The sequence below is a fragment of the Lithobates pipiens genome, unplaced genomic scaffold, assembly GCF_037356315.1.
Source record: "Lithobates pipiens isolate NorthernLeopardFrog02 unplaced genomic scaffold, aLitPip1_a1.2 Scaffold_13, whole genome shotgun sequence".
Classification (NCBI taxonomy): domain Eukaryota; kingdom Metazoa; phylum Chordata; class Amphibia; order Anura; family Ranidae; genus Lithobates; species Lithobates pipiens.
The window spans coordinates 386,051,241-386,073,433 of record NW_027507718.1 but is presented as its reverse complement, the minus strand read 5'-3'; the positions used below and the strand labels follow the sequence as shown (position 1 = coordinate 386,073,433).

The window sequence follows — 22,193 nt, the reverse complement described above, 5'->3', positions numbered from 1 at the left end:
AACTGTCGCCTCCCCTATTACAATCTTTCAATGCGCTAGCTAACCCCAACGCCTCTCCAGGCCGCATGCTGGAAGCACACATAACAGTTATCCCCAAAATCGGTAAAGACCCAACGCAAGTGTCAAACTATAGACCCATATCTCTACTTAACGTGGACATCAAACTCTACGCAAAGATGCTTGCCAACAGATTGCTTCCGCTTATCCCTGACCTCATAGCATTGGATCAAGTGGGCTTCATCCCCGGTAGGGAAGCCAGGGATAACACTATCCGTACGCTGAATATACAGAACTGGCTTAACTCAACACGGTCCCAGGGGTTCTTTCTGTCCCTTGACGCTGAGAAGGCGTTCGACAGGGTGGCCTGGGACTACATGAGGGCTGTACTGCAAGGAGTGGGACTCCCTCCACGCCTGTGCTCCCACATTGACGCCCTGTATGCAAACCCTTCAGCTAAAGTAAAGGTCAATGGCCTCCTGTCAGACGCCTTCTCCATCAGCAACGGAACTCGGCAGGGATGCCCCTTGTCACCCTTAATCTGTGCTGACACTTGAACCCCTGCTAAACAGACTTAGAGCCAACCCTGACATAAAAGGATGCCGTGTAGGGGATAGGGAATTTAAGGTGGCAGCCTTTGCTGATGATATCCTGTTGTCACTACAGGCCCCGCGTATTTCCCTACCTAATCTTCTCAGCGATTTGAAACACTTCGGGGAGTTGTCAAACTTAAAAACCAACTACTCTAAATCATACACCCTTAACGTCTCGCTGCATACAAATTACTAGTCAACTGTCAGAGTTATATAAGCAAAACTTTGTGCCCGCTCTCACCAAAATCCAGACGGAACGAAATGACTGGGCCAACCTAAATGTTTCCTGGTTCGGCAGGGCGGCTTTAATAAAGATGATTGTACTCCCCCGACTCCTGTACCTGATGCAAACAATCCCGATTCACCTCCCTCCCTCATTCTTTGCAACGTATAAAAAAACATGTACCACCTTTATCTGGAAGAACTCTGCCCCCCGTATTAAATACTCCCGCCTAAATCGGGCGAAAACAAAAGGGGGGATTGGACTTCCAGACCTCCCCAAATACCACCTAGCTTCCCACTTAACCAGAGTAGTGGACTGGCGGATACACCAATCCAGAGAGGCTTAGATTCCCCTGGAGAATCATTTTACAGATGGCCTGCTACACTCCCTTCCCTGGCTTACCCCGAATCATTGGAACCAAGCCACCAAATCACATCCACTCATTTTCCCCTCTCTATTGGCCTTCAATCAAGCCTTGCGTCTCTTCAAAATATCCTTGCGACCGGGACCCCTGACCCCCATACGCAACAACCCAGATTTTCCCCCGGGAGAATGTTCTTCATTCTTAAAAAGAGAGTGGCCACACAAGGAGGTGTTAGCGCACCAATTCTTCCACAAAGGTAGACCACGCCCATACGAAAACCTAGCTGCACTCTCCCCGACCCATGGTTTCCCTTTATGGTCCTATAGACAATTGAGGCATTTCCTCGCCTCAGAAGACCCAGCCACCATTTGGTGTAGACAACTTCTCCCATTCGAGCGCCTATGTACAAGCAGAACCCCGCTGAGACATCTGATATCAAGCATATATGAATTGCTTCAAGATGGGCCTAACCAGACGGCTCACACACTGAGCTCCTGGGAAACAGATTTACAGATTAGCCTTACAAATGATCAGAGGGAAGACATATTTACGTACGCTCACAAAGGCTCAATGAATGTAGCAATTCAAGAAAACGGGTATAAGATCGCAACTAAATGGTATAGGACCCCTGCTAGGCTACATAAATTCTCCCCTGCAATTCCCAACATTTGCTGGAGATGCAAGACAGCGACAGGCTCCATGCTACATATCTGGTGGGAATGCCCCCTAATCCAACCCTTTTGGCAGGAAGTTCACGCCATCATTTCACAGGTCACCACCTACACCTTGAACTACAACCTCGCACAATATCTCCTCCACCTTACGACTCTCCCTAAACAGACCTATCTTAAATCCCTAGCCATGCATATGGTTAACGCTGCCAGGATGTGTATCCCTACACACTGGCGATCTACTGATGTTCCCTCCATTCGGGAATGGCTGTCCAGAGTTGCTAAGATAGAGGAGATGGAGGAGCTGATATATACCTCACATGAACGTTTACAGAAATTCTCGACGATCTGGGCCTGCTGGAAACACTTCCAAACCACAGACAAATATAAGACGTTCTTTCTCCCACTACGTAGGGACACTTCAACTAACTTACAATGCTAAGAGATGAGAGGTCGGCGGGGAGAGGGGAGGCCGGGAGGGGTGCCTACCCCATCTCTCTTTCCCCCCCCGAAACCCCCCCCACCCCCCCCCCATTCTTCCACCCCCTGACCCTCTTTCCTTTACCCCCTCCTGCCTACCCAATCAAACATTGAATATGTTGGTCGACATATTATGACGATATTTGTTTAGCGCAGTTCCTTTAGCCACGACCGTCTCAGCATTGAATATGTGTTACCTTATTTGCGATTTGAAAAGGTCGTGGCAGCATGTTCTATATTTGATGTAAAACCTGTTTCACTTGTGTGTATGCTATGCATCTTTCAATACAACCTTTTATGGGGAAAAAAAAAGAAAAATGAGTACATTTGAATCCAGCCACCTTATTGCCTCTATTGGAGGAGGCTCGAGACAAAGAAAAACCACATGTGTGTAGGAATCAGCTGCTGTGAGCCCAGTGCAGGACACACTCCCTGAAGACCCGAGTATTTACTTTTTTGTAGTGTTATTACCGGTTTTATACTGAGGATGAAGTTTATTACCCAGAAGGATACTCTGTATTCAGAGTCATTGGATCCTTTTTCCCCAGCTCAAGAAGCAGAGCTCCATGTTTTAGAAAAGCCTGTGAGCTATAAAAAGAGTATATATTTATATAGATAGTCAAGATATAGAGAGCTTTAGTTTCCATTTGAAGGGCCAGAAGTTTGTTTTTACTTCAGCAGGTAAACCAATCAAGCATGCTAAGTTAATTTGATCGGCTGTTTTCAGCCTTCTAGGTTCTTGCTGAGGTAGCCATACTAACAGTAAAACTCACATATGGAAGCAGAGACCAGGCGACTCTAAAGCCGCGTACACACGGGCGGACTGTCTGGCCAACTAAGTCCGTCAGACAATCCGACGGACAGTCCGTCCTACTTTCGAATGAATGGACTTGACCACACACGGATGCAAAACAGTCCACCGAAAGTTTGCGCGATGACGTGTACAGCACGTACGAAGGGACTAGAAATAGGAAGTCCAATACACAGCAATGCAACCTTTCGCCGTGTAAATCCTTTCTGAGCATGCGCCATACTTAGTCCGTCCAACTAGCCTACTCACGAGCGGACTGTCCGCTGAAACCAAAGTCTGACGGACAATATTACAACAACTACAATTACGGACAACTTCTTACGAAACAAGAGTTTGGAAGAGGTGATCATTTATGTCTGCCAGCGACTCTTTTCCCTTCAGCTTGACACATGGACCGTGTCATCAGTCACAAGCAGTTATGGCTGCCTTAGTAAATGAGCATGGGATAGAGACAGGGTTCACCACAGTTTGTTTTTATAACATACCACTTCTTGTTTTACCTGTTACCAAAGGTGTTACCAAAAGCTGAACATCCCTTCCAGAGATAACAAAAAGATATATCCAGGTGCCCAAGTCAGGATCTTATGAGTATGTATTTTGTTTATATGGACATGTTTTCTGGATGTCCAGTGGCAAATGCTACTGCAAAGGCCACAGTAAAAAGTGTTCTCAGAAGTAGTTTGTAAGTACAGAGTGCAGAATCTACTGAGAGTAACAGAGGAAATCATTTTTATAGGAGAGTCCTTGCTAGAAGTTTTGAGGTTTTATTTTTACAGCCCCTACTGTCTACAATGTACCGGACAAAGTAGAGTACTAGAAACTAGAAAACTTTTGCCTGAATGTTTTATTATATTTTATCAGGCCCCTAAGTGGATGTTGGACTCTCTCCCTATGGGAATTGGTTTGGGAGTGTGTTACTCACTTGCTTATATTTTGTCTCAGCAGCTGAAGTCCTCCATTCGGATCTCACAGAGAATGTTGCTGATCTTTTAAGGTTTTTAACAAACTCATTTATGTGTTTTCTCCCCAATTCCAGATCCTAAAAGTTTGGCCAGGTGACTTGTGGATTGTTAAGAGACATTTATATATAAGGAAATGCTTGGAGACTCAATACAGCATCTATTTCATGTACAGTTTTGCAAAACTTGAAGGAAAAGTCACCTGGATCTACACCAGACGCTGTAAAAAATGACTAAATTAAAGAAATCTCTGTGTTTGATTTGTTTCCCTGTTGCGATCACAGTCTAGGGTACTTTTTGATTCAATTACTTTAATGGTAAGATATTTGAAAAGTAGTTTAGCCATGTTAAAGTCATATTTGTCTTTTGTATCTCTTCCATTTTATGTAGAAATGTGTGTGTTTACATGTGCTGATAAGTCAGCATACCAACAATGAAGCTAGAAGGCCATTCTGGCCACAGGAGTGTATAGCCAGTACTCTGTAAATATGTCTTTGTTTTTCATAATGAAAAGTCATTTTGTAATGAAAAAAGCCGCTCAGCTATTATTTTCTCCACAATGGAGTTTTTGCCTCTTTGGCCTGGACTACCTCCACCTAAGCGTGTGGAGGTTCCAGGTTAAAGGTGATAGCAGGTATGGTTAGTGATCAAAATATTGATCAAAAGAGAGGAGACTGTAATGGAAATTTGTAGGTTCTGGATATAATTGTATTCTATTTTATATGTATTGCACAATGCCCTCACTGTGCGCAAGGCACTAATAATGTTTTCAGAACATGTTTTGCATTCTTTCGATTCCTGATTAGAATTAGCCTGCCTATGTAACGCCCCTTGTTACCATAAACGTACAATTGTAATATTAATGTGATACCTATGTAATCATGTGTATAAAAACCTTCAAATGTGTCATAATAAAGGAGAACGGTTATTTGGAAAGATGCTGAGCGTATCTTTTGTGTCTGTTCCCTACTGCAGTAGTTATTAATTTGGAACCACTAATCAATATTAGGATAGGAGTTGCCTATCTACAAAATATCCATTTCACCACCAAACTTCCACTTCACTCCCGTGATATCTCTCAAACTATTGCAACTCCCTACTCTATGGCCTGCCTCTAAACAGACAATTCCCCCTTCAGTCTATCTGATTCGCTGCTAGCAGTTGTATCCCCCTTACCAACTAGTAGAGGTGTCAGCCACCCGATCTCTGCCAATCTCTCCTTGGCTTCCGTTCGCCCAACAAACCAAATTCAAAATACTAAGGGCATAAAAAGCTTCCCACAACTCTGCCTCTAGCTATATCATTAATCTTATCATATAGTATCAAATAAACAACCCTGTTCTCTGCTTCCAACAACTCCTGTTCGCTAGCTCCCTCAACACTTCATCCCATGCTGGCCTCTGGGATTTTGCCAGGGGCTATCCCATCCTCTCAAATTCCATACTCCAATCTATATGGCTATTTCCCTGTCTATATGCCTCAGGGGATCCCTGGTAGTGATGGACGAACTTCCGATGGGACGTTTCGCGAACGCGTACCGCGAAAGGCGGACCGCGAACGCGGGCAATCGTTCGCGAACCGTAATGTTCGTGACGGGCCCCATTGATTTCAATGGGAGGCGAACTTTGCAAACCTACAGGTCAAATTTGCAGCCACAAAATAATTACTAGCTGTGCAAACATAGTCCCACCACATGGCCAATGACATAACACATGTATGAGGTGAATCTGGGATCGACAACTACAAGCATTCTTTTTTATATGTGAAATTGTTGTGACAATTCAGGACTGTGGAGCGTATGAAGGCAATGGAGGAGAGGGAAGGTCAGGGTAGGCAAAGAAGAGGGTGCAGGAGATCACCAGCAGCGTGACATACAGCAATGACACCTGCACCGTGATAGAGTGATCTGACACCAGCACCGTGATAGAGAGCACTGACATCAGCAGCGTGACATAAAGCACTGACACCAGCACGGCGATATACAGCACTGACACCAGCACCGTGATATACAGCACTGACACCTGCACCGTAAGCAGCCCCAGGAGGAAGTCAGCATAGCACAGGGATGGTGGGAGCCCCTCATAGTGAACATAGCACAGGGATGGTGGGAGCCCCTCATAATATGCACAGCAGAGGTACAGCCCCAGGAGGAAGTCAGCACAGCACAGGAATGGTGGGAGCCCCTCATAATAAGCAGCCCCAGGAGGATGTCAGCATAGCACAGGGATGGTGGGAGCCCCTCATAATAAGCAGCCCCAGGAGGAAGTCAGCAGAGCACAGGGATGGTGGGAGCCCCTCATAATGAGCATAGCACAGGGATGGTGGGAGCCCCTCATAATATGCACAGCAGAGGTACAGCTCCAGGAGGAAGTCAGCACAGCACAGGGATGGTGGGAGCCCCTCATAATAAGCAGCCCCAGGAGGAAGTCAGCACAGCACAGGGATGGTGGGAGCCCCTCATAATGAGCATAGCACAGGGATGGTGGGAGCCCCTCATAATATGCACAACAGAGGTACAGCCCCAGGAGGAAGTCAGCACAGCACAGGGATGGTGGGAGCCCCTCATAATAAGCAGCCCCAGGAGGAAGTCAGCACAGCACAGGGATGGTGGGAGCCCCTCATAATAAGCAGCCCCAGTAGAAATATGACACCGCTCAACCTCTTCAAACAGGAGGGTATGGGCATATAGTACGGTGTGCTTTTTTTGGACAAGAAAGTGAGCCAAATGAAGAAAGAAGGTCTGTGTGCTCGATTAAAAAAATCGTTTATAGACATATACATGGTCTACTGGTCACATGTGTTGAATTCCTCCGAGATCCATGCCTCATTCATTTTTAGAAATGTGAGGTAGTTAACACTGTTGTGAGCTAGGCGAGTACGCGTATCGGTCACGATCCCCCCTGCTGCGCTGAACGTCCTTTCCACCCAGTAGTCCAGGGGTTCATCACTCCTCAGAGCGTCCACATCCGCCGTTAACCCGATGTAGTCGGACACCTGACGGTCTAGGCCAGTGATGGCGAACCTTGGCACTCCAGATGTTTTGGAACTACATTTCCCATGATGCTCAACTACACTGCAGAGTGCATGAGCATCATGGGAAATGTAGTTCCAAAACATCTGGGGTGCCAAGGTTCGCCATCACTGGTCTAGGCGTTCCCTAATGCTGGATCCGGATGACACCTGTCGATGGGTCGGCTGAAAGAATGACCTCATATCCGAAATCACCAACACATCTTCAAACCGGCCTCTTCTTGCAGGCGCTGTTGGATTGGTACCCGCAACTCCTTCTCTGGGAGTGGGAATTGCTCCTCTGCCAGCGCACGCAAAAGCAGAATGCAGCATTTCTCGAAGCAAGGCCTGGAAGTGCTCCATTCTGACAGCCCTCGGTGACGGCGGTAACATTTCCGCCATTTTGTGTTTGTACCGGGGGTCTAAGTACGTTGCCACCCAGTACTGGTCCTTGACCCTTATGCTTTTTATACGGGGGTCCCTATTAAAACACTGGAGCATGAAGGCCCCCATTTGCACTAAACTGGAAGCGGTGTGGTGGCCTGGCTCCTGCTCATCATCCAGGATAATGTCGTCCTCTTCATTCTCCATTCCCATCCACGCACAACAACAGGGATCCCAGAAAGGTTTAAAGCATGCTCTTCTTGCTCCTCCTCATCCCCCCCGGCACCATCCTCCTCTGACTCCTCTTCAGACTCCTGTTGTTGACTTGTCTCAGATAGAGTAGCCCCCCCTGGGATTTCATCCAGTATTGCGACTTCCTCATCTTCCCGCTCCCGCTCCTCCACAGCTTGATCAATGACATGACGCAATGCACGCTCCATAAAGAGGGCATAAGGTACCATGTCACTGATGGCGCCATGGCTGCGACTGGCCTCCTTGCGAAAGGCCTCCGAGTCCACCAGTTTATATGGCAGTAGTTGGCGGGCTATCAGTTCTGACAAGCCAGCCGTCAACCGTTGGGCAAGAGGGTTATCCGGCGTCATCATTTTTTTACGCTCGAACATTAGGCCCACGGAAACCTGCCTTTTTGCAGAAAAACTTGAGCTTGGCGTGATGGAAGGTGGAGTGGAGGACAATTGTGAGGAGAGAGGAGAAGGAGAAGTAGAAGACGAGGCTGGACGGTGAGAGCCTGGAGTGTGGCTTTGTGTGTTCCGTTGCTCCCACTGGGCTCGGTGATGGCTGCTCATGTGCCTTCTTAAGGCGGTCGTCCCTAGGTGAGTGTTGGGCTTACCGCGACTAATGCGTTGACTGCAAAGATTGCAGATGGCAACGCTATTGTCAGAAGCGGACACGTTAAAAAAAGCCCACACTGCGGAGCCATGTGCCGGTGTCCTGGGAGCGCCAGATGTGACCGTACATGGTCGATGACTCGCTCCTGATACATTAGCAGTCTGCTTTGTCCCTCCTGTGCAATGTAAGTTATTCCTGCTTCTCCTCCCTATCTGCTGGTCCATATCTCCCTCTGAACTCCCCTCCTCTTCCTCTCTTGTGGGCACCCACGTGACATCACTAGACACTTCATCATCGACGTCACCTTCCCCACCGCTATAAGTAGAGATCTCGGAGTAGGCAGCAACACCGGGGACCAACCTCCTCCTTGGGCTGATCTGGGTACTGTCGTCAGACTGCTGAGTGGCGGTTGTTGCTACCTTCTCTTCCTGATCCAATACCAAGAGTGGATGCACATCAGAAATGTCTTGATATGGATAGGAAAATAATTCCTGTGACTCAAGCGGAAGGTATGTGGTGGTGGTGGTGGTGGTGTTGTTGGTGGTAGTGTCTTTGGGGGTGCACATAGCAGAGAGTGAAGAAGAGGGTGCAGATCGAGAGGATGAGGAGGGTGCAGAAGAGTAAGGCTGATTGAGCCACTCAACCAAGTCTGGTGCGTCCTTTAAAGTAATTGAACGCACCTTCTGCAACTTCCCACTTTGGCTCAAGCCTGTTGCTCCTGCCCTACCCCTACCACCCCTGCGGAAGGGCCTGCCTCTTCCTCTGCCTGTCATTTTTTAAATTACCCTGTGACAAAACTCTCAGTCCCTATAATGATAAAGGACTACTGCAGCAGAAGGGCAGCAGTCAGCATTAGTGCACCTCAACCCTGTGTATTGTGGACCTATACCAGTCCTTAAGGAATAGCAGACTGTACCTCACTCAACCCTATGTACTGTAGTACCCTAGACCTTACCAGTCCTTATAAGGACCTTTGTGGAACAAGTAGGTTGTGAATGATTAGCAGACTGTACCTCAGTCCCTATACTAGTAAAGGACTACTGCAGCAGTAGGGCAGCAGTCAGCTGTAGTGCACCTCAACCCTATGTATTGTGGACCTATACCAGTCCTTAAGGAATAGCAGACTGTACCTCACTCAACCCTATGTACTGTGGTACCCTAGACCTTACCAGTCCTTAAAAAGGACCTTTGTGGAACAAGTAGGTTGTGAATGATTAGCAGACTGTACCTCAGTCCCTATACCAATAAAGGACTACTGCAGCAGAAGGGCAGCAGTCAGCATTAGTGCACCTCAACCCTATGTATTGTGGACCTATACCAGTCCTTAAGGAATAGCAGACTGTACCTCACTCAACCCTATGTACTGTAGTACCCCAGACCTTACCAGTCCTTAGAAGGACCTTTGTGCAACTAGTAGGTTGTGATTAGCAGACTGTACCTCAGTCCCTATACTCATAAAGGACTACTGCAGCAGAAGGGCCGCAGTCAAGTATAATATTCTTTCTATATTTGGAAGAAAGAATATTATACGTGTACAAGCCTATTACCATACCAGTCCTGAAAAGAACCTCTGTGGACCTAATAGTAACAGCTACTGATTAAACTGACTGTCCCTCACTGCCTCACACACAGCTTCCTGCTTGTTCCTATTTAAACTGACAAAACAGAGGCTGCTGGAACAATAACTTGAATAGCACTTTTGTGGACCTAATAGTAACAGCTAATGATTAAACTGACTGTCCCTGCAGCACACAGCGTCCCGTCCCTCTCTCTACACTGACAAAAGACAGGCTGCTGCAAAAATCAGTAGCACAGCAGTGCCTCAAACCTATATCCTGAACCACACCTAACACCTATACCAGTCCTTAAAAGAACTTTTGTGGACCTAATAGCTAGCGATTTGGGTCACTGAAGTCTCTCCCTGCTCCACACAGCAACCTCTCCCTATAGTGACAGAAGAAAGAATGTAAAATAGCCGCCAGATCGGGTCTATTTATAAGTTAGGGGGAATGTCCAAGTGTCCATGTGCTGTAATGTCTGAATTGGCTGTCCTGTACCCCATGATGGATGTGTCATCATAGGTCAAAGTTCTTTTACACAGTAAACACGGAAGTCCGCCGGGCGAACTGCGGCAATAGTCCACTGATCGGGCGGATGGCGAACAGCTGAAATTCGCCGTGAAACAACCGCCGGGCGAACCGTTCGGCCACCCCTAATCCCTGGAAACTCATTTATTCAGGATAGTCTTTCCTGCCATCACCTAATTGCTGAGCTCTTCCTTTCTCCAACAACTAATCAACGGTACAAATATTTCTACTTAACATGACCTCCGGTTCCCACTTAAAGATCAAAAGATCTAGCACTAAGGCACATGTCAAAGCAGGTAAATTTCAATCTTAAACTGTATCTGGACCAGATCTTGAGCTCAACCCTATTATTTAGCAGTGACCATTATTCAATTGTGTTTATTTGTTATGACTTGAATAGTTCCTCAGGCAAGCTCCTCTAACAAAGTCCTCACAATGGACTTTGTGGGGCAATGGATAGTGCATTGAACTTCTCGTTGGTGTAGTAATTCAAAGGTTGTGGTTTCAAATCCCACCACAGTCAGTTTTATATAGTCCTTCTTCATAGTAATGCTGTTCTAATGCTTTATAAAGTAATGGATTACATTCATAAGGGAGCTTTATTGAAGTGGATTTGCTGTACAAGTTAACGATAGAGCCTAGTGGTTTAGGCTTCTCTTGAGAGTTGATATCAGCAAAATTGGAGGTACCCTGTGCAATTCAGAGCAAAGAGAGGGAATGGTAAGCTAACCTGCGTTATATTGTTCCCTTCCCTCATGCCCGGTGCAAGCTGTAATTCTTTATGTACCCTTTTGTCAGCCCCACAACTATTTACTGTCTAAATCTCGCTACCTTCACCACAATAAGAATTCCAAAGAATGCCCCATTTTTACCAATGACACCACCAAACTTACACTTCACTCCCGTGATATCTCTCGACTATTGCAACTCCTTACTCTATGGCCTGCCTCTAAACAGACCATTCCCCCTTCAGTCTATCTGATTCGCTACTGCCAGTTGTATCCCCCTTACCAACCATTTACTAGTAGAGGTGTCAGCCACCCGATCTCTGCCAATCTCTCCTTGGCTTCCGTTCACCCAACAAATCAAATTCAAAATACTAAGGGCATAAAAAGCTTCCCACAACTCTGCCTCTAGCTACATCATTAACCTTATCATATAGTATCAAATAAACCACCCTGTTCTCTGCTTCCAAGAACTCCTGTTCGCTAGCTCCCTCAACACTTCATCCCATGCTGTCCTCTGGGATTTTCCCATGGACTATCCCATCCTCTCAGATTCCCTACACCAATCTATATGGCTATTTCCCTGTCTGTATGCTTCAGGTGATCCCTGCAAACTCATCTATTCAGGATAGTCTTTCCTGCCATCACCTAATTGCTGAGCTCTTCCTTTCTCCAACAACTAATCAACGGTACAAATATTTCTACTTAACATGACCTCCGGTTCCCACTTAAATATCAAAAGATATTGCACTAAGGCACATGCCCAAGCAGGTAAATTTAAATCTTAAACTGTATCTGGACCAGATCTTGAGCTCATCCCTATTATTTAGCAGTGACCATTATTCAATTGTGTTTATTTGTTACGACTTGAATAGTTCCTCAGGCAAGTTCCTCTAACAAAGTCTTCAGAGAGGGCTCTGTGGCGCAATGGATAGCGCATTGGACTATTAGTTGGTGTAGTAATTCAAAGGTTGTGGGTTCGAGTCCCACCAGAGTCGGTTTTATATAGTCATTCTTCATAGTGATGCTGCTCTAATGCTTTATAAAGTAATGGATTACATTCATAAGGGAGCTTTATTGACGTGGATTTGCTGCACAAGTTAACGATAGAGCCTAGTGGTTTAGGCTTCTCTTGAGAGTTGATATCAGCAAAATTGGAAGTACCCTGTGCAATTCAGAGCAAAGAGAGGGAATGGTAAGCTAACCTGCGTTATATTGTTCCCTTCCCTCATGCCCGGTTCAAGCTGTAATTATTTATGTACCCTTTTGTCAGCCCCACAACTATTTACTGTCTAAATCTCGCTACCTTCCCCACAATAAGAATTCCAAAGAATGCCCCATTTTTACCAATGACACCACCAAACTTTCACTTCACTCCCGTGATATCTCTCGACTATTGCAACTCATTACTCTATGGCCTGCCTCTAAACAGACCATTCCCCCTTCAGTCTATCTGATTCGCTACTGCCAGTTGTATCCCCCTTACCAACCATTTACTAGTAGAGGTGTCAGCCACCCGATCTCTGCCAATCTCTCCTTGGCTTCCGTTCTCCCAACAAATCAAATTCAAAATACTAAGGGCATAAAAAGCTTCCCACAACTCTGCCTCTAGCTACATCATTAACCTTATCATATAGTATCAAATAAACCACCCTGTTATCTGCTTCAAAGAACTCCTGTTCGCTAGCTCCCTCAACACTTCATCCCATGCTGTCCTCTGGGATTTTCCCATGGACTATCCCATCCTCTCAGATTCCCTACACCAATCTATATGGCTATTTCCCTGTCTGTATGCTTCAGGTGATCCCTGCAAACTCATCTATTCAGGATAGTCTTTCCTGCCATCACCTAATTGCTGAGCTCTTCCTTTCTCCAACAACTAATCAACGGTACAAATATTTCTACTTAACATGACCTCCGGTTCCCACTTAAATATCAAAAGATATTGCACTAAGGCACATGCCCAAGCAGGTAAATTTAAATCTTAAACTGTATCTGGACCAGATCTTGAGCTCATCCCTATTATTTAGCAGTGACCATTATTCAATTGTGTTTATTTGTTACGACTTGAATAGTTCCTCAGGCAAGTTCCTCTAACAAAGTCTTCAGAGAGGGCTCTGTGGTGCAATGGATAGCGCATTGGACTTCTAGTTGATGAAGTAATTCAAAGGTTTTGGGTTTGAGTCCCACCAGAGTCGGTTTTATATAGTCATTCTTCATAGTGATGCTGCTCTAATGCTTTATAAAGTAATGGATTACATTCATAAGGGAGCTTTATTGACGTGGATTTGCTGCACAAGTTAACGATAGAGCCTAGTGGTTTAGGCTTCTCTTGAGAGTTGATATCAGCAAAATTGGAAGTACCCTGTGCAATTCAGAGCAAAGAGAGGGAATGGTAAGCTAACCTGCGTTATATTGTTCCCTTCCCTCATGCCCGGTGCAAGCTGTAATTCTTTATGTACCCTTTTGTCAGCCCCACAACTATTTACTGTCTAAATCTCGCTACCTTCCCCACAATAAGAATTCCAAAGAATGCCCCATTTTTACCAATGACACCACCAAACTTTCACTTCACTCCCGTGATATCTCTCGACTATTGCAACTCCTTACTCTATGGCCTGCCTCTAAACAGACCATTCCCCCTTCAGTCTATCTGATTCGCTACTGCCAGTTTTATCCACCTTACCAACCATTTACTAGTAGAGGTGTCAGCCACCCGATCTCTGCCAATCTCTCCTTGGTTTCCGTTCTCCCAACAAATCAAATTCAAAATACTAAGGGCATAAAAAGCTTCCCCCAACTCTGCCTCTAGCTACATCATTAACCTTATCATATAGTATCAAATAAACCACCCTGTTCTCTGCTTCCAAGAACTCCTGTTCGCTAGCTCCCTCAACACTTCATCCCATGCTGTCCTCAGGGATTTTCCCATGGACTATCCCATCCTCTCAAATTCCCTACACCAATCTATATGGCTATTTCCCTGTCTGTATGCTTCAGGTGATCCCTGCAAACTCATCTATTCAGGATAGTCTTTCCTGCCATCACCTAATTGCTGAGCTCTTCCTTTCTCCAACAACTAATCAACGGTACAAATATTTCTACTTAACATGACCTCCGGTTCCCACTTAAATATCAAAAGATATTGCACTAAGGCACATGCCCAAGCAGGTAAATTTAAATCTTAAACTGTATCTGGACCAGATCTTGAGCTCATCCCTATTATTTAGCAGTGACCATTATTCAATTGTGTTTATTTGTTACGACTTGAATAGTTCCTCAGGCAAGTTCCTCTAACAAAGTCTTCAGAGAGGGCTCTGTGGCGCAATGGATAGCGCATTGGACTTCTAGTTGGTGTAGCAATTCAAAGGTTGTGGGTTCGAGTCCCACCAGAGTCGGTTTTATATAGTCATTCTTCATAGTGATGCTGCTCTAATGCTTTATAAAGTAATGGATTACATTCATAAGGGAGCTTTATTGACGTGGATTTGCTGCACAAGTTAACGATAGAGCCTAGTGGTTTAGGCTTCTCTTGAGAGTTGATATCAGCAAAATTGGAAGTACCCTGTGCAATTCAGAGCAAAGAGAGGGAATGGTAAGCTAACCTGCGTTATATTGTTCCCTTCCCTCATGCCCGGTGCAAGCTGTAATTCTTTATGTACCCTTTTGTCAGCCCCACAACTATTTACTGTCTAAATCTCGCTACCTTCCCCACAATAAGAATTCCAAAGAATGCCCCATTTTTACCAATGACACCACCAAACTTCCACTTCACTCCCGTGATATCTCTCGACTATTGCAACTCCTTACTCTATGGCCTGCCTCTAAACAGACCATTCCCCCTTCAGTCTATCTGATTCGCTACTGCCAGTTGTATCCCCCTTACCAACCATTTACTACTAGAGGTGTCAGCCACCCGATCTCTGCCAATCTCTCCTTGGCTTCCGTTCTCCCAACAAATCAAATTCAAAATACTAAGGGCATAAAAAGCTTCCCCCAACTCTGCCTCTAGCTACATCATTAACCTTATCATATAGTATCAAATAAACCACCCTGTTCTCTGCTTCCAAGAACTCCTGTTTGCTAGCTCCCTCAACACTTCATCCCATGCTGTCCTCTGGGATTTTCCCATGGACTATCCCATCCTCTCAGATTCCCTACACCAATCTATATGGCTATTTCCCTGTCTGTATGCTTCAGGTGATCCCTGCAAACTCATCTATTCAGGATAGTCTTTCCTGCCATCACCTAATTGCTGAGCTCTTCCTTTCTCCAACAACTAATCAACGGTACAAATATTTCTACTTAACATGACCTCCGGTTCCCACTTAAATATCAAAAGATATTGCACTAAGGCACATGCCCAAGCAGGTAAATTTAAATCTTAAACTGTATCTGGACCAGATCTTGAGCTCATCCCTATTATTTAGCAGTGACCATTATTCAATTGTGTTTATTTGTTACGACTTGAATAGTTCCTCAGGCAAGTTCCTCTAACAAAGTCTTCAGAGAGGGCTCTGTGGCGCAATGGATAGCGCATTGGACTTCTAGTTGGTGTAGTAATTCAAAGGTTGTGGGTTCGAGTCCCACCAGAGTCGGTTTTATATAGTCATTCTTCATAGTGATGCTGCTCTAATGCTTTATAAAGTAATGGATTACATTCATAAGGGAGCTTTATTGATGTGGATTTGCTGCACAAGTTAACGATAGAGCCTAGTGGTTTAGGCTTTTCTTGAGAGTTGATATCAGCAAAATTGGAAGTACCCTGTGCAATTCAGAGCAAAGAGAGGGAATGGTAAGCTAACCTGCGTTATATTGTTCCCTTCCCTCATGCCCGGTGCAAGCTGTAATTATTTATGTACCCTTTTGTCAGCCCCACAACTATTTACTGTCTAAATCTCGCTACCTTCACCACAATAAGAATTCCAAAGAATGCCCCATTTTTACCAATGACACCACCAAACTTTCACTTCACTCCCGTGATATCTCTCGACTATTGCAACTCCTTACTCTATGGCCTGCCTCTAAACAGACCATTCCCCCTTCAGTCTATCTGATTCGCTACTGCCAGTTGTATCCCCCTTACCAACCATTTACTAGTAGAGGTGTCAGCCACCCGATCTCTGCCAATCTCTCCTTGGTTTCCGTTCTCCCAACAAATCAAATTCAAAATACTAAGGGCATAAAAAGCTTCCCCCAACTCTGCCTCTAGCTACATCATTAACCTTATCATATAGTATCAAATAAACCACCCTGTTCTCTGCTTCCAAGAACTCCTGTTTGCTAGCTCCCTCTAAACTTCATCCCATGCTGTCCTCTGGGATTTTCCCATGGACTATCCCATCCTCTCAGATTCCCTACACCAATCTATATGGCTATTTCCCTGTCTGTATGCTTCAGGTGATCCCTGCAAACTCATCTATTCAGGATAGTCTTTCCTGCCATCACCTAATTGCTGAGCTCTTCCTTTCTCCAACAACTAATCAACGATACAAATATTTCTACTTAACATGACCTCCGGTTCCCACTTAAATATCAAAAGATATTGCACTAAGGCACATGCCCAAGCAGGTAAATTTAAATCTTAAACTGTATCTGGACCAGATCTTGAGCTCATCCCTATTATTTAGCAGTGACCATTATTCAATTGTGTTTATTTGTTACGACTTGAATAGTTCCTCAGGCAAGTTCCTCTAACAAAGTCTTCAGAGAGGGCTCTGTGGCGCAATGGATAGCGCATTGGACTTCTAGTTGATGAAGTAATTCAAAGGTTGTGGGTTCGAGTCCCACCAGAGTCGGTTTTATATAGTCATTCTTCATAGTGATGCTGCTCTAATGCTTTATAAAGTAATGGATTACATTCATAAGGGAGCTTTATTGACGTGGATTTGCTGCACAAGTTAACGATAGAGCCTACTGTTTTAGGCTTCTCTTGAGAGTTGATATCAGCAAAATTGGAAGTACCCTGTGAAATTCAGAGCAAAGAGAGGGAATGGTAAGCTAACCTGCATTATATTGTTCCCTTCCCTCATGCCCGGTGCAAGCTGTAATTATTTATGTACCCTTTTGTCAGCCCCACAACTATTTACTGTCTAAATCTCGCTACCTTCCCCACAATAAGAATTCCAAAGAATGCCCCATTTTTACCAATGACACCACCAAACTTTCACTTCACTCCCGTGATATCTCTCGACTATTGCAACTCCTTACTCTATGGCCTGCCTCTAAACAGACCATTCCCCCTTCAGTCTATCTGATTCGCTACTGCCAGTTGTATCCCCCTTACCAACCATTTACTAGTAGAGGTGTCAGCCACCCGATCTCTGCCAATCTCTCCTTGGCTTCCGTTCTCCCAACAAATCAAATTCAAAATACTAAGGGCATAAAAAGCTTCCCACAACTCTGCCTCTAGCTACATCATTAACCTTATCATATAGTATCAAATAAACCACCCTGTTCTCTGCTTCCAAGAACTCCTGTTTGCTAGCTCCCTCAACACTTCATCCCATGCTGTCCTCTGGGATTTTCCCATGGACTATCCCATCCTCTCAGATTCCCTACACCAATCTATATGGCTATTTCCCTGTCTGTATGCTTCAGGTGATCCCTGCAAACTCATCTATTCAGGATAGTCTTTCCTGCCATCACCTAATTGCTGAGCTCTTCCTTTCTCCAACAACTAATCAACGGTACAAATATTTCTACTTAACATGACCTCCGGTTCCCACTTAAATATCAAAAGATATTGCACTAAGGCACATGCCCAAGCAGGTAAATTTAAATCTTAAACTGTATCTGGACCAGATCTTGAGCTCATCCCTATTATTTAGCAGTGACCATTATTCAATTGTGTTTATTTGTTACGACTTGAATAGTTCCTCAGGCAAGTTCCTCTAACAAAGTCTTCAGAGAGGGCTCTGTGGCGCAATGGATAGCGCATTGGACTTCTAGTTGATGAAGTAATTCAAAGGTTGTGGGTTCGAGTCCCACCAGAGTCGGTTTTATATAGTCATTCTTCATAGTGATGCTGCTCTAATGCTTTATAAAGTAATGGATTACATTCATAAGGGAGCTTTATTGACGTGGATTTGCTGCACAAGTTAACGATAGAGCCTACTGTTTTAGGCTTCTCTTGAGAGTTGATATCAGCAAAATTGGAAGTACCCTGTGAAATTCAGAGCAAAGAGAGGGAATGGTAAGCTAACCTGCATTATATTGTTCCCTTCCCTCATGCCCGGTGCAAGCTGTAATTATTTATGTACCCTTTTGTCAGCCCCACAACTATTTACTGTCTAAATCTCGCTACCTTCCCCACAATAAGAATTCCAAAGAATGCCCCATTTTTACCAATGACACCACCAAACTTTCACTTCACTCCCGTGATATCTCTCGACTATTGCAACTCCTTACTCTATGGCCTGCCTCTAAACAGACCATTCCCCCTTCAGTCTATCTGATTCGCTACTGCCAGTTGTATCCCCCTTACCAACCATTTACTAGTAGAGGTGTCAGCCACCCGATCTCTGCCAATCTCTCCTTGGCTTCCGTTCTCCCAACAAATCAAATTCAAAATACTAAGGGCATAAAAAGCTTCCCACAACTCTGCCTCTAGCTACATCATTAACCTTATCATATAGTATCAAATAAACCACCCTGTTCTCTGCTTCCAAGAACTCCTGTTTGCTAGCTCCCTCAACACTTCATCCCATGCTGTCCTCTGGGATTTTCCCATGGACTATCCCATCCTCTCAGATTCCCTACACCAATCTATATGGCTATTTCCCTGTCTGTATGCTTCAGGTGATCCCTGCAAACTCATCTATTCAGGATAGTCTTTCCTGCCATCACCTAATTGCTGAGCTCTTCCTTTCTCCAACAACTAATCAACGGTACAAATATTTCTACTTAACATGACCTCCGGTTCCCACTTAAATATCAAAAGATATTGCACTAAGGCACATGCCCAAGCAGGTAAATTTAAATCTTAAACTGTATCTGGACCAGATCTTGAGCTCATCCCTATTATTTAGCAGTGACCATTATTCAATTGTGTTTATTTGTTACGACTTGAATAGTTCCTCAGGCAAGTTCCTCTAACAAAGTCTTCAGAGAGGGCTCTGTGGCGCAATGGATAGCGCATTGGACTTCTAGTTGGTGTAGTAATTCAAAGGTTGTGGGTTCGAGTCCCACCAGAGTCGGTTTTATATAGTCATTCTTCATAGTGATGCTGCTCTAATGCTTTATAAAGTAATGGATTACATTCATAAGGGAGCTTTATTGACGTGGATTTGCTGCACAAGTTAACGATAGAGCCTAGTGGTTTAGGCTTCTCTTGAGAGTTGATATCAGCAAAATTGGAAGTACCCTGTGCAATTCAGAGCAAAGAGAGGGAATGGTAAGCTAACCTGCGTTATATTGTTCCCTTCCCTCATGCCCGGTGCAAGCTGTAATTCTTTATGTACCCTTTTGTCAGCCCCACAACTATTTACTGTCTAAATCTCGCTACCTTCACCACAATAAGAATTCCAAAGAATGCCCCATTTTTACCAATGACACCACCAAACTTTCACTTCACTCCCGTGATATCTCTCGACTATTGCAACTCCTTACTCTATGGCCTGCCTCTAAACAGACCATTCCCCCTTCAGTCTATCTGATTCGCTACTGCCAGTTGTATCCCCCTTACCAACCATTTACTAGTAGAGGTGTCAGCCACCCGATCTCTGCCAATCTCTCCTTGGTTTCCGTTCTCCCAACAAATCAAATTCAAAATACTAAGGGCATAAAAAGCTTCCCCCAACTCTGCCTCTAGCTACATCATTAACCTTATCATATAGTATCAAATAAACCACCCTGTTCTCTGCTTCCAAGAACTCCTGTTTGCTAGCTCCCTCAACACTTCATCCCATGCTGTCCTCTGGGATTTTCCCATGGACTATCCCATCCTCTCAGATTCCCTACACCAATCTATATGGCTATTTCCCTGTCTGTATGCTTCAGGTGATCCCTGCAAACTCATCTATTCAGGATAGTCTTTCCTGCCATCACCTAATTGCTGAGCTCTTCCTTTCTCCAACAACTAATCAACGGTACAAATATTTCTACTTAACATGACCTCCGGTTCCCACTTAAATATCAAAAGATATTGCACTAAGGCACATGCCCAAGCTGGTAAATTTAAATCTTAAACTGTATCTGGTCCAGATCTTGAGCTCATCCCTATTATTTAGCAGTGACCATTATTCAATTGTGTTTATTTGTTACGACTTGAATAGTTCCTCAGGCAAGTTCCTCTAACAAAGTCTTCAGAGAGGGCTCTGTGGCGCAATGGATAGCGCATTGGACTTCTAGTTGATGACGTAATTCAAAGGTTGTGGGTTCGAGTCCCACCAGAGTCGGTTTTATATAGTCATTCTTCATAGTGATGCTGCTCTAATGCTTTATAAAGTAATGGATTACATTCATAAGGGAGCTTTATTGACGTGGATTTGCTGCACAAGTTAACGATAGAGCCTACTGTTTTAGGCTTCTCTTGAGAGTTGATATCAGCAAAATTGGAAGTACCCTGTGAAATTCAGAGCAAAGAGAGGGAATGGTAAGCTAACCTGCATTATATTGTTCCCTTCCCTCATGCCCGGTGCAAGCTGTAATTATTTATGTACCCTTTTGTCAGCCCCACAACTATTTACTGTCTAAATCTCGCTACCTTCCCCACAATAAGAATTCCAAAGAATGCCCCATTTTTACCAATGACACCACCAAACTTTCACTTCACTCCCGTGATATCTCTCGACTATTGCAACTCCTTACTCTATGGCCTGCCTCTAAACAGACCATTCCCCCTTCAGTCTATCTGATTCGCTACTGCCAGTTGTATCCCCCTTACCAACCATTTACTAGTAGAGGTGTCAGCCACCCGATCTCTGCCAATCTCTCCTTGGCTTCCGTTCTCCCAACAAATCAAATTCAAAATACTAAGGGCATAAAAAGCTTCCCACAACTCTGCCTCTAGCTACATCATTAACCTTATCATATAGTATCAAATAAACCACCCTGTTCTCTGCTTCCAAGAACTCCTGTTTGCTAGCTCCCTCAACACTTCATCCCATGCTGTCCTCTGGGATTTTCCCATGGACTATCCCATCCTCTCAGATTCCCTACACCAATCTATATGGCTATTTCCCTGTCTGTATGCTTCAGGTGATCCCTGCAAACTCATCTATTCAGGATAGTCTTTCCTGCCATCACCTAATTGCTGAGCTCTTCCTTTCTCCAACAACTAATCAACGGTACAAATATTTCTACTTAACATGACCTCCGGTTCCCACTTAAATATCAAAAGATATTGCACTAAGGCACATGCCCAAGCAGGTAAATTTAAATCTTAAACTGTATCTGGACCAGATCTTGAGCTCATCCCTATTATTTAGCAGTGACCATTATTCAATTGTGTTTATTTGTTACGACTTGAATAGTTCCTCAGGCAAGTTCCTCTAACAAAGTCTTCAGAGAGGGCTCTGTGGCGCAATGGATAGCGCATTGGACTTCTAGTTGGTGTAGTAATTCAAAGGTTGTGGGTTCGAGTCCCACCAGAGTCGGTTTTATATAGTCATTCTTCATAGTGATGCTGCTCTAATGCTCTATAAAGTAATGGATTACATTCATAAGGGAGCTTTATTGACGTGGATTTGCTGCACAAGTTAACGATAGAGCCTAGTGGTTTAGGCTTCTCTTGAGAGTTGATATCAGCAAAATTGGAAGTACCCTGTGCAATTCAGAGCAAAGAGAGGGAATGGTAAGCTAACCTGCGTTATATTGTTCCCTTCCCTCATGCCCGGTGCAAGCTGTAATTCTTTATGTACCCTTTTGTCAGCTCCACAACTATTTACTGTCTAAATTTTGCTACCTTCCCCACAATAAGAATTCCAAAGAATGCCCCATTTTTACCAATGACACCACCAAACTTTCACTTCACTCCCGTGATATCTCTCGACTATTGCAACTCCTTACTCTATGGCCTGCCTCTAAACAGACCATTCCC

The 22,193-nt window shown here is 44.5% G+C and overlaps 8 non-coding genes across 8 annotated transcripts; all 8 read left to right on the top strand.

Moving 5' to 3' along the window:
* Window positions 1–12,065: 12,065 nt before the first annotated feature.
* TRNAN-AUU (transfer RNA asparagine (anticodon AUU)) lies at window positions 12,066–12,150 on the top strand. Its single transcript is given in 2 exon segments — window positions 12,066–12,102; window positions 12,115–12,150. It is a non-coding gene; the product is annotated as a tRNA-Asn (tRNA).
* Window positions 12,151–14,465: 2,315 nt separating this feature from the next.
* TRNAR-UCU (transfer RNA arginine (anticodon UCU)) lies at window positions 14,466–14,550 on the top strand. Its single transcript is given in 2 exon segments — window positions 14,466–14,502; window positions 14,515–14,550. It is a non-coding gene; the product is annotated as a tRNA-Arg (tRNA).
* Window positions 14,551–15,665: 1,115 nt separating this feature from the next.
* TRNAR-UCU (transfer RNA arginine (anticodon UCU)) lies at window positions 15,666–15,750 on the top strand. The gene is given in 2 exon segments: window positions 15,666–15,702; window positions 15,715–15,750. It is a non-coding gene; the product is annotated as a tRNA-Arg (tRNA).
* Window positions 15,751–16,865: 1,115 nt separating this feature from the next.
* Window positions 16,866–16,950, top strand: TRNAR-UCU (transfer RNA arginine (anticodon UCU)). The gene is given in 2 exon segments: window positions 16,866–16,902; window positions 16,915–16,950. It is a non-coding gene; the product is annotated as a tRNA-Arg (tRNA).
* A 1,115-nt stretch (window positions 16,951–18,065) lies between these two features.
* On the top strand, window positions 18,066–18,150 carry TRNAR-UCU (transfer RNA arginine (anticodon UCU)). Its single transcript is given in 2 exon segments — window positions 18,066–18,102; window positions 18,115–18,150. It is a non-coding gene; the product is annotated as a tRNA-Arg (tRNA).
* Window positions 18,151–19,265: 1,115 nt separating this feature from the next.
* TRNAR-UCU (transfer RNA arginine (anticodon UCU)) lies at window positions 19,266–19,350 on the top strand. The gene is given in 2 exon segments: window positions 19,266–19,302; window positions 19,315–19,350. It is a non-coding gene; the product is annotated as a tRNA-Arg (tRNA).
* A 1,115-nt stretch (window positions 19,351–20,465) lies between these two features.
* Window positions 20,466–20,550, top strand: TRNAR-UCU (transfer RNA arginine (anticodon UCU)). The gene is given in 2 exon segments: window positions 20,466–20,502; window positions 20,515–20,550. It is a non-coding gene; the product is annotated as a tRNA-Arg (tRNA).
* Window positions 20,551–21,665: 1,115 nt separating this feature from the next.
* TRNAR-UCU (transfer RNA arginine (anticodon UCU)) lies at window positions 21,666–21,750 on the top strand. The gene is given in 2 exon segments: window positions 21,666–21,702; window positions 21,715–21,750. It is a non-coding gene; the product is annotated as a tRNA-Arg (tRNA).
* The last annotated feature ends 443 nt before the right edge of the window (window positions 21,751–22,193 follow it).